At 40.1% G+C, this 8745-nt stretch overlaps 1 pseudogene; it reads left to right on the plus strand.

The window, feature by feature from the left end:
- Positions 1 to 1803: 1803 nt before the first annotated feature.
- LOC115284161 lies at positions 1804 to 2235 on the plus strand (annotated as a pseudogene).
- The last annotated feature ends 6510 nt before the right edge of the window (positions 2236 to 8745 follow it).

Below are 8745 nucleotides of genomic sequence, written 5' to 3' on the forward strand. Positions count from 1 at the left end.
TATGCTTTGTCTCTTTCTGTCTCTCAAAAATAAATAAATGTTTAAAAAATATATTTTTAAAAAGCCTTTAAAAAATCTTCTAGAACAAATGAGCTTATCAAAGTCTTAGGAAATACTATCTGCTATATACAAAAATCAATTCTATTTCTATATATTAGCAACAACCAGAACTGAAATTTAAAATGAAGCATTGTCTTTTACAATACCACCAAGAGGATAAAATAGTTATGTATAATTTAACAAAGTACATGCAAGATATGTATCCTGAAAAAATATCATCTACATTGCAGTACTGTTTTTAATTGATATACACCACACATTAGATATAACGCCAGTAAGAGAGGAATGGATGGATGAATAATGTATGGTTCTTTCAAACAAAGGAATGCTTTCAATCGCGTAAGATATTGCCAATTATTATTTATCAAAATGGGTTTTAAATATTTATGTTTCCTTAAAAGTTTAAACCAGTATCTGCAGTAATATTTTGTTTAAAGCTATACCTATGTGTGTATAAGAATGACCTGCAATACACATTTAGATTTAAAGAACAAGTACATCTAAGTGACAGATTGTTTAAATTTTGACATCTACTTATCTGTTCCTCATTTGTATACATAGCTAATGTAATAAAAAATAATAAATATTTTCAGACATTAAATTTGGTCTTTATTGGTACCTTGGTATGGTTAAGAAGGAATGTTACGGGGTGACGGGCATGTAAAATCTTTCTGAATTTCTCTTCATCCTTACCTTCTTCATTGGAGTAGCTCTGTAGGTAAATGTGGCCTCAACCTTGATCTGGACCATTCAATTTGGCCTTCAGATTTTCAACATTCTGGAATTACAATGGCATTCCCTATTTCCTTAAAATACTTTGAGATACACTAATACTTTTGAGATACACTGATATTTTGACATTCATATACAACTTTGCATTTTTGAGTTTCCTTTATTTCACCCCTGTTGCATTGGGTGTGATGTGACACTTCACTAATTCCAAGATTAGTTTTCATCAAACAATAGTTTAAATGATCACATTTCTATTTGCATTTAAAAATATCATTTAAGTATTCACATCATGTGTATATTTAATTCAGATACTGCTGAGGCAAATAATTTCTGTTTTACTTGTACTGTCTGTATTGGAAAAAAATCACTAATTTACATCTTGAATTATTATTATTATGGTAAGATGTTCCTCAGCAGAAATCAGATCCTGGTTTGTCAACAGAGTCTTCTGCCTGTTATATATATATATGTGTCTGTGTATATATATATATATATACAAAATATACATATTTTTTTTGCTTTGCAAGTCACCTCTTCCACACTCTCTATTAAAGGATTATGGAAATCAGTACACACTTGTCAGCCACTGGATTTGAAGGAGAACTCTGGTCCATAATTTGAACTCTAGCATATGATTATGGAAGGGAGTAAAAACACTGGGAGCTGACTTAACTGTGATGCATCTACAACATATAGCATATGGCATTTAGGAGAACAGGCTGCTTCAGTTCCAAATCCTGGCTTATTGGCCAGGGATCTTGGGGAAGTTACTTCGTCTCTCTTGGCCTGTATTTCCTCCATTGTAAAATTGGGACAGGGCCAGTACCTTCCTCAGAGGGATGATATGAAGATTAACAAAGTCACTACATGCAAAGTGCTTAGAATAGTCCTTGGCATTAATATTCTCTCTTTTGTTGAATAAACTGGTGGTTTGGAATGGGATGGGTTCAGGATATAGATGAAATGAACGTTGGATTAAAGGACTCTAATGGAGAGCGACAGTGACACAAGATGGCAGCCACCATGGGCTTAGGAGTCATAGTCCCTCCCAATTATCGACTGGAAGAACTGGAAGAAGGCCAGAAAGGAAGAGAAGATGGTGGACAGGACACTTACAAGATGGTCAGGGATGAAAACTGGGCCTCCAAGAACAATTTATGAAAACCGAATATACAGCCTTAAAATAGAATGTGGGCCTAAATACCCAGAAGCACCCTCCCCCTTTGTAGGATTTGTAACAAAAATTAGTATGAATGGAGTTAATAGTTCTAATGGAGTGGTGGACCCAAGAGCCATATCAGTGCTAGCAAAATCGCAGAATTCATATAGCATCAAAGTGGTCCTGTAAGAATTCTGGGGCCTAGCGTCTAAAGAAAACATGAACCTCCCTCAGCCGCCCAGAGGACAGTGTTACAACAATTAGTCAAACAGAAAACACCACAATCCCTCGCCCTCCCCCACATTCGATTTAAGCAGTCTTCATTTTCCACAGTAAATTTTCTAGCTACGTCTTGTAGACCTCTGAGTATTAGAAAGGAAGGTCTCGTTCAAAGTAATTTATCTTAAGATACTGTAAATGATACTAGTTTTTTGTCCATTTAAAATATATCAATTGTGCTATTAAAAAAAAAAAAGACCCTAATGGATCTAATGACAGCTACGTGACTGGCAAAATATACTAACATTGACCTACTGAGTACGGAATTTCATATACCTGTGCTAATTGCTAGATCATTGCATTACCTTGATTAATATAATCTTCCAAGAACCATATGGAAGAAGCGTGAGCATCTCCATTTCATAAGCAGCATAACACAGTGGGAATATTAAGGAACCTGGTCTGGATCCCCCGGTGGAAGCACTCAGGGATCTGGGAAGGCAGGAGGTTTATTTCACACCTGCGGGCTCAGAGGAGCTCCCTCTCCAGAGGCCTGAGCCAGGAGCATGAATAGAGGGAACAGTTTATAGTCTGTTACTTCTGCATTCTGCATTAATAGTAATTCCGTGCTCACTGAGGCAAGCGGGTAGGAAGAAGAACCAGGAAGGGGAATCTCTGGTCGGGGATTGGAACTTCCCTATCAGACCTTTCGGCCATCTTATAACAGATTTTTCCATAACGGGAAGAGTTCAGATCCAAAATCACATTCCCAGGGTTGGAATCATGGCTCTACTACTTACCAGCTACCTGATGGAGGGCAGGTCACTTAAACATCCAAAGTCTTAGTTTCTCCATCTCTGAAGTGGGGGCCACCGAACGCACAAAACACCTACATCATGGAATTATTGTGAGGATTAAACGATCTATTGAGAAAGAGCCAGGGGTTCCCAGAGAAAGAAGGATTAGACACACCTTCCAGAAACACAAAGGGAAGCCATCTCAGGTCCCCAGCTATTTTCTGAGATCTGTGCCTCCCTGGCTCTGTTTGCCCAGGCACACTCCTTGAAGAACTCCCTAGCAGGTGTTAGAACAAAGAAATGCAAAAACCTTAGTAGTTAAGGATTTTAAGGGAACAAAGGGAATACAAAACCCGATTGTTCCTACCAGGCCAGGAAACAGCCTAACCAAATCAGAGACAATAAATCAATGGGAAAACTCCCAGTGCCGGTTCCAAAACTAAAGCTTGACCTAATGCACATTCTTGGGTTGTTTTTGCCGGATTGAAACTGTGCCTCGGTAAGGTTGATGAGGCTAAAAGTGTCACTGGCAAGACCCCCCCACTGAGGCCCCTTCGTCCCTGGAATGCTAACCTTGTTTTAGAGGCAAACAGAAAGAGCTCCATAGGCCTCAATCTCATTATAATGTTGAAATATCTACCCAAGTAGAAACTGGAAGCTTATGAACATAACATACAACCTTGATACCCACCTCTACAGATGATGATTCCCCTTTCTGAGCATCGCCCTAACCTTAAATAAAAGGAACTCACTCACTCGTGCTCAGGGAGTCATGGTTTGTGAACTTTTCCCTCTCCCCAAAATCCCCCCACCTCTCGCCCCCGCCCCCACCCTGAACTTCTTATTTGCAGCAAATAAAGTTTTCCTTTGTGAGAATCTCCACCTGGTGTAGTCTCTCTACCTGTAACTCACTAAGGAGCGAACTCACATTAGTTCAGTTACACTGACACATAAAAGATCAAGAATTCTTAGCTGTTCTTACTGCTACTAGAACAGATGATCATAAATACATTGTCCCGGGTCACAAAGCTGCCTAATTCTCCATTTTATGTTCTTTGCATGGTTCTGTGCTGTTTCTGACGGCAATTCAATTTTCCTTTCTCAGTTTCAGCGAAGATCCTCATCTTTAAAATAAGTGTTGTGATCTCTGCACTATAAAGCTCTCCCATCCCCCAAAGCAATTCCTGGATGGCTTGAGATCATCTGAAGGAAAATTTTATAGTTTGAAGTACATATTTAGGGAATGGAAAAATTGAAATTAATCAAGAGGTAAGCAAAAATAACAATAAACACAAAACAAAAAAGAAGGGGATGATAACAATAAAATTCAAAATGAACGATTACTAAAAACAATAGAAATGATCGACAACATCGTGAGTTGGTTATCTGAAAAGTCAAATGGGAAAAAGAAATGAAAACGAGGGCATTAATAAGATATTGTAGAAATGTAAAGATAATCAAGTGATACTGTGAACAATGGATGCCAATACATTTGAAAATCAGACAAATTTATCATCTTTTTAAGAATCTGCTTAAACTGATCCAGAATTACAGACTAAAGCACTAGAGAGACTGAATTAGTAGCCAAACAAATCTAAGCTCAAAATTAGCGTATCGCATGTTGATTTCTTTTCCTCCTGGTTGATTTGAGATTCCTTCGGAGAGGAGGTGAAATCTTTACCGCTGTGGTTTTCAAGTGTTTTTATTCTCATTCCCCAAAAGAATTTCTAAGGACAATGCATCTCTTTGTACATTTCAAAACTGACTTTGTTTTTGGTCTTATGGGTAAGTATGTACAAGGAATACAATTTCCCACGTATCGTGAATAAAACTATGAAATCATTATTTACTACTTGCCATTATCTACTTTAAATTCACAAATTCACATAGTTCCTATTCTTACTTGACCTCGTGTATCCATTCTGTTGCCAGGATTTTTATCATAATATATGTTGGTACCTGACTATCTATAAATAAGTCATGGGGAATGGGGAAAAAAGCATAAATTGAAATTAATTTTTAAAAAGTGTTCTATGAACACAAGGCCCTATGTGTTTTTTTTTGCTTCTGAATTGATTTATAATTACAATTACCACCATTATATTATATATTAAGACAACATTAAATGTTTTGATAAAAATTATTAAACCTCAAACAAAACTTTATTGCAAATTCATCTCCTAATGCACTGGACGAGGATAGGCTCTCGATTAATTTACGCATCTCTGAATTAGTACTACTTTTTGGCAGAATGAGACAGGCGACTGCATCAATTCTATCCTTCCATTTTTGTATATGTAAGGGCTAAGAAGCTTTGTTCCCTAAACAACTAGAAAGAGTTCGGTAGAGCAAAGTCAGTCAATTCCCTAAGCTCTTTCTGAATTATATGCCCAAATCATCTAGTTATATTTCATCAAAAATTATATTTGACGATCTATCAGTGGGCAAATCTATTAAGTCCTCCTGACATCTCTTCTCAAGCAGCTCCATTTCGGGAGAGAATACATGTGGAGGGATATGGAAATGGTACAGAATGCTTACATATTCCCAGGCGTATATTCACTCCAACTCAAAAACCCCTGGAAATTTCTCAGGGTGCCTGGGTGGCTTGGTCAGTTAAGCACGTAACTCTAGATCTTGGTTCAGGTCTTGAACTTATTATGGTCCTGATTTTGAGCCCCGGGTTGGTCTCCATACTGGGCCATGGAGCCTACTTAAAAAACAAAAAATGGGAGTTTCTTTTTATTTTAATGTTTTATTTTATTTTTGATACGGAGAGAGGCAGAGCATGAGAGGCGGAGGGGCAGAGAGAGAAGGAGACACAGAACCGGAAGCAGGCTCCAGGCTCTGAGCTAGCTGTCTGCACAGAGCCTGACGTGGGGCTCGAACCCACGAACGTGAGATCTGACCTGAGCCGAAGTCGGAGGCTTAACCGACTGAGCCACCCAGGTGCCCCAAAACTGGAAGTTTCTGTAACATAATTTTCTTCCTTAAAAAATGAAACACCCTAAAGCAAAAATGTCAATATTTATTAATCTGGGATGTGAGTATATAGGTATGTTTCCTCTAGTACTCTCTACATTTTTGGGAATTTTAAGTAATTTCATTTAACATAAGTCATTCTAGCTTGACAATGGCTGAAAGCACCTAATGAGGACATTTTGTTCTAGCACATCTGTTTCCATTGTGGTGTTTAGTTGCTTTAATTTCTCAGATTTCACTGTGAAGGTCAAGATTTTCTTTTTTAAATAGCCATTTCAAATCCACTGAGAAGCACGTAAGAGACGATGGAGGTTTGTCAAACTTGAAAGCCCCAGACACGGCTCAGGTGGACGTATGTTTAACTAGCCTCCAGGGTAGCCTCTCTCACTACCCACTGCATCCACATCCACATAGTCCGAAAAGGCACTGTGTAGAGGGATCCCTGAGAATGGGATTATAGCCAATGAGGATATCTAGCCTCTGAACTGATGGGGATTGGAGAGGGAGGGTTATGATCTGAAACTACTTGGCCTGATGGCCGTGGCATAAACAGCAAATACCAAGCGTGAGCACACACGTTAGATGGCCAAAGTCAAGTAGTGTTCAGTGAGTCGTACAACACCAAGGCTCCGTGAAGATCATTGCAAAAGCCACTTGTTGGGTGAGAAAAAGCACAGACTGAGGAGTCAGATAACGTGAGTTCAAATTCTGGTGCTCCTACTACGTACGAGGTGAAATATATGGCTTAATCAATGCAAGCCATGTGGTTTCAGTGCATATAGACTGGGGGGTATAACACTTATGTGAAAGGGTTGCTGTGAGGATCAAATTAAATGAGAGGATTTAATGGGTCTTGGTCAAGCCTAGCATGGAGTAAGCATTCACTCAAAACAGGTTCCTTTCATTTTGGCATCTTCTAAAGGACATTTTTACACCACTGTACGTACTGGGGGTAAAGAAGGTGACAGTTTTGGCATTGGCGAGTTCTGGGTGGACATGTGCATGCAGGCTTGAGAGACGATACTGGTTAAAGAGCTCTGGTATCTATCTGGGTCCAATTCCTGACTATGCCACTTTCTAGATGTATAAACACAGACAAACGATGTTACTTCTGTGCTAAGTCGCTCCAGCGTAATACGGCGCTCTAGACTGAATGTCCGTGTCCCCCTCAAACTTGTATGTTGAAACCTAATCTCTAACATGATGGTATTAGGAGGTGGGACCTTTGGGAAGTGATTAGGTTATAACAGTGGAGTCTTGTTGACTGGGACCAGTGCCCTTATAAAGACGGCCCCAGAGAATCCCTAGCCCCCCTCCAACACACGAAGACACAGCAAGAAACAAGCCGTCTATGAACCAGAAAGTATGTCCCCACCAGATGCTGAATCTGCCAGTACCTTGATCTTGGACTTCCCAGACCCTAGGACTCTGATGAATAAATTTCCCTTGTTTTTAAGCCAAGACTAGTAAGTGCCTTATTCACAGGATTGTTACAAGGATTAAAATGGGATCATCCACATGAGGCTTTAAGCATTGTTCCTGGCACACAGTAAACACTCAGTGCTCATTATTTTACACAAGTACACACCCAGTTGTATTCAAGACTCAACCACCAACAAACCATAGCTACGTGGGGTTCTATTACAGCCGTGTCCCCACAAAACTGAATGGTTTAACTGACAACCACGGTGGATAATCGTTCCTTTACAGTCTTCTTCTCAACCTACGTTCTGCACAGACCAGCCATATCAGTGTTATCTGAGAGCTTGTTAAAAATGCATCATCTCAGGCCCCACCCCAGACCTACTGCATAAGAATCTGCATTTCAACAAGATGCCCAGGTACTTCCTGTGCATCATAGGTTGAGAAATGCTGATTAACACCCCCACCCACACTCTTGTCCCCACTGTGAAATGCCTCACGGTCTGGTAGCAGGTGGAACTCCATCTAGTGCTTTCAAGAAAGACTACACTGTCACCTTGACTGCTTTTGAAAGTTCTCAGTGTCCTCTTTGGTCTGCCTTGGCCTTCCAGGACAGGGGCGGTGAGGTCTACTTCTGTTTCCCCTCCAGCACTGAGCACACCATCTGTTAGCATGGTCTCTCCAACTAGATTATAAACCACTGGAAGGCAAGGGCCATGCTTTGTTTCTCCGGTTTACCACCCCTTCCTGGGCTGCTCAGTGTGAAACACAGCAGCCATCCTCAGTGTCTCGATTAGGAGTATTTCAACAGACTTTCTTAGAAGGGAGAGATTCTCTAATGGCCATGGCTCAGGATAGCAGTTCAAAGGAGGCATAAGAAAGAGGGGCCAAAACCTGTCCCTAGTACTCCTGATTCCACTCCAGAAAGCTGCTTTCCTGAGAAATGACCCTGACCGGGCTGAGTGTATCCTGAGACATCAGCCTGCCCACCCAGCCACTTGCCCGTAAGATCCAGAAACCCTCCCAGTACAAGCCTGGAGGAAGCCCTTGCGCCAGCAGCAGAGTAAGAAGAAAGACTAAGTAATTCGGGGGGAGGGGGGTAATTCTCTTTTCTCTTTTTCTTTTCTGGCACTGCAAAAGAAATAAGAAAAGGGGGAGTAAGGTTAAACTTGGTGGAGCACCACGCGAACCACTTCATATAGATTCTTATTTATCTAATCCGTTTCATTTTGATACACTTTCTAACTTACAAAAATTTGCAAGACTAACACAAGGAATTTCTGTATACCTTACCTAGATTCACCAACTGCTTGCATTTTCCTTATTTGGTTCATCATGTTTTCATTCATTCTCATTCTCGCTCTTTCCCCGTAT

Source organism: Suricata suricatta, chromosome X (genome assembly GCF_006229205.1).
Source record: "Suricata suricatta isolate VVHF042 chromosome X, meerkat_22Aug2017_6uvM2_HiC, whole genome shotgun sequence".
In the NCBI taxonomy this organism is placed as follows: domain Eukaryota; kingdom Metazoa; phylum Chordata; class Mammalia; order Carnivora; family Herpestidae; genus Suricata; species Suricata suricatta.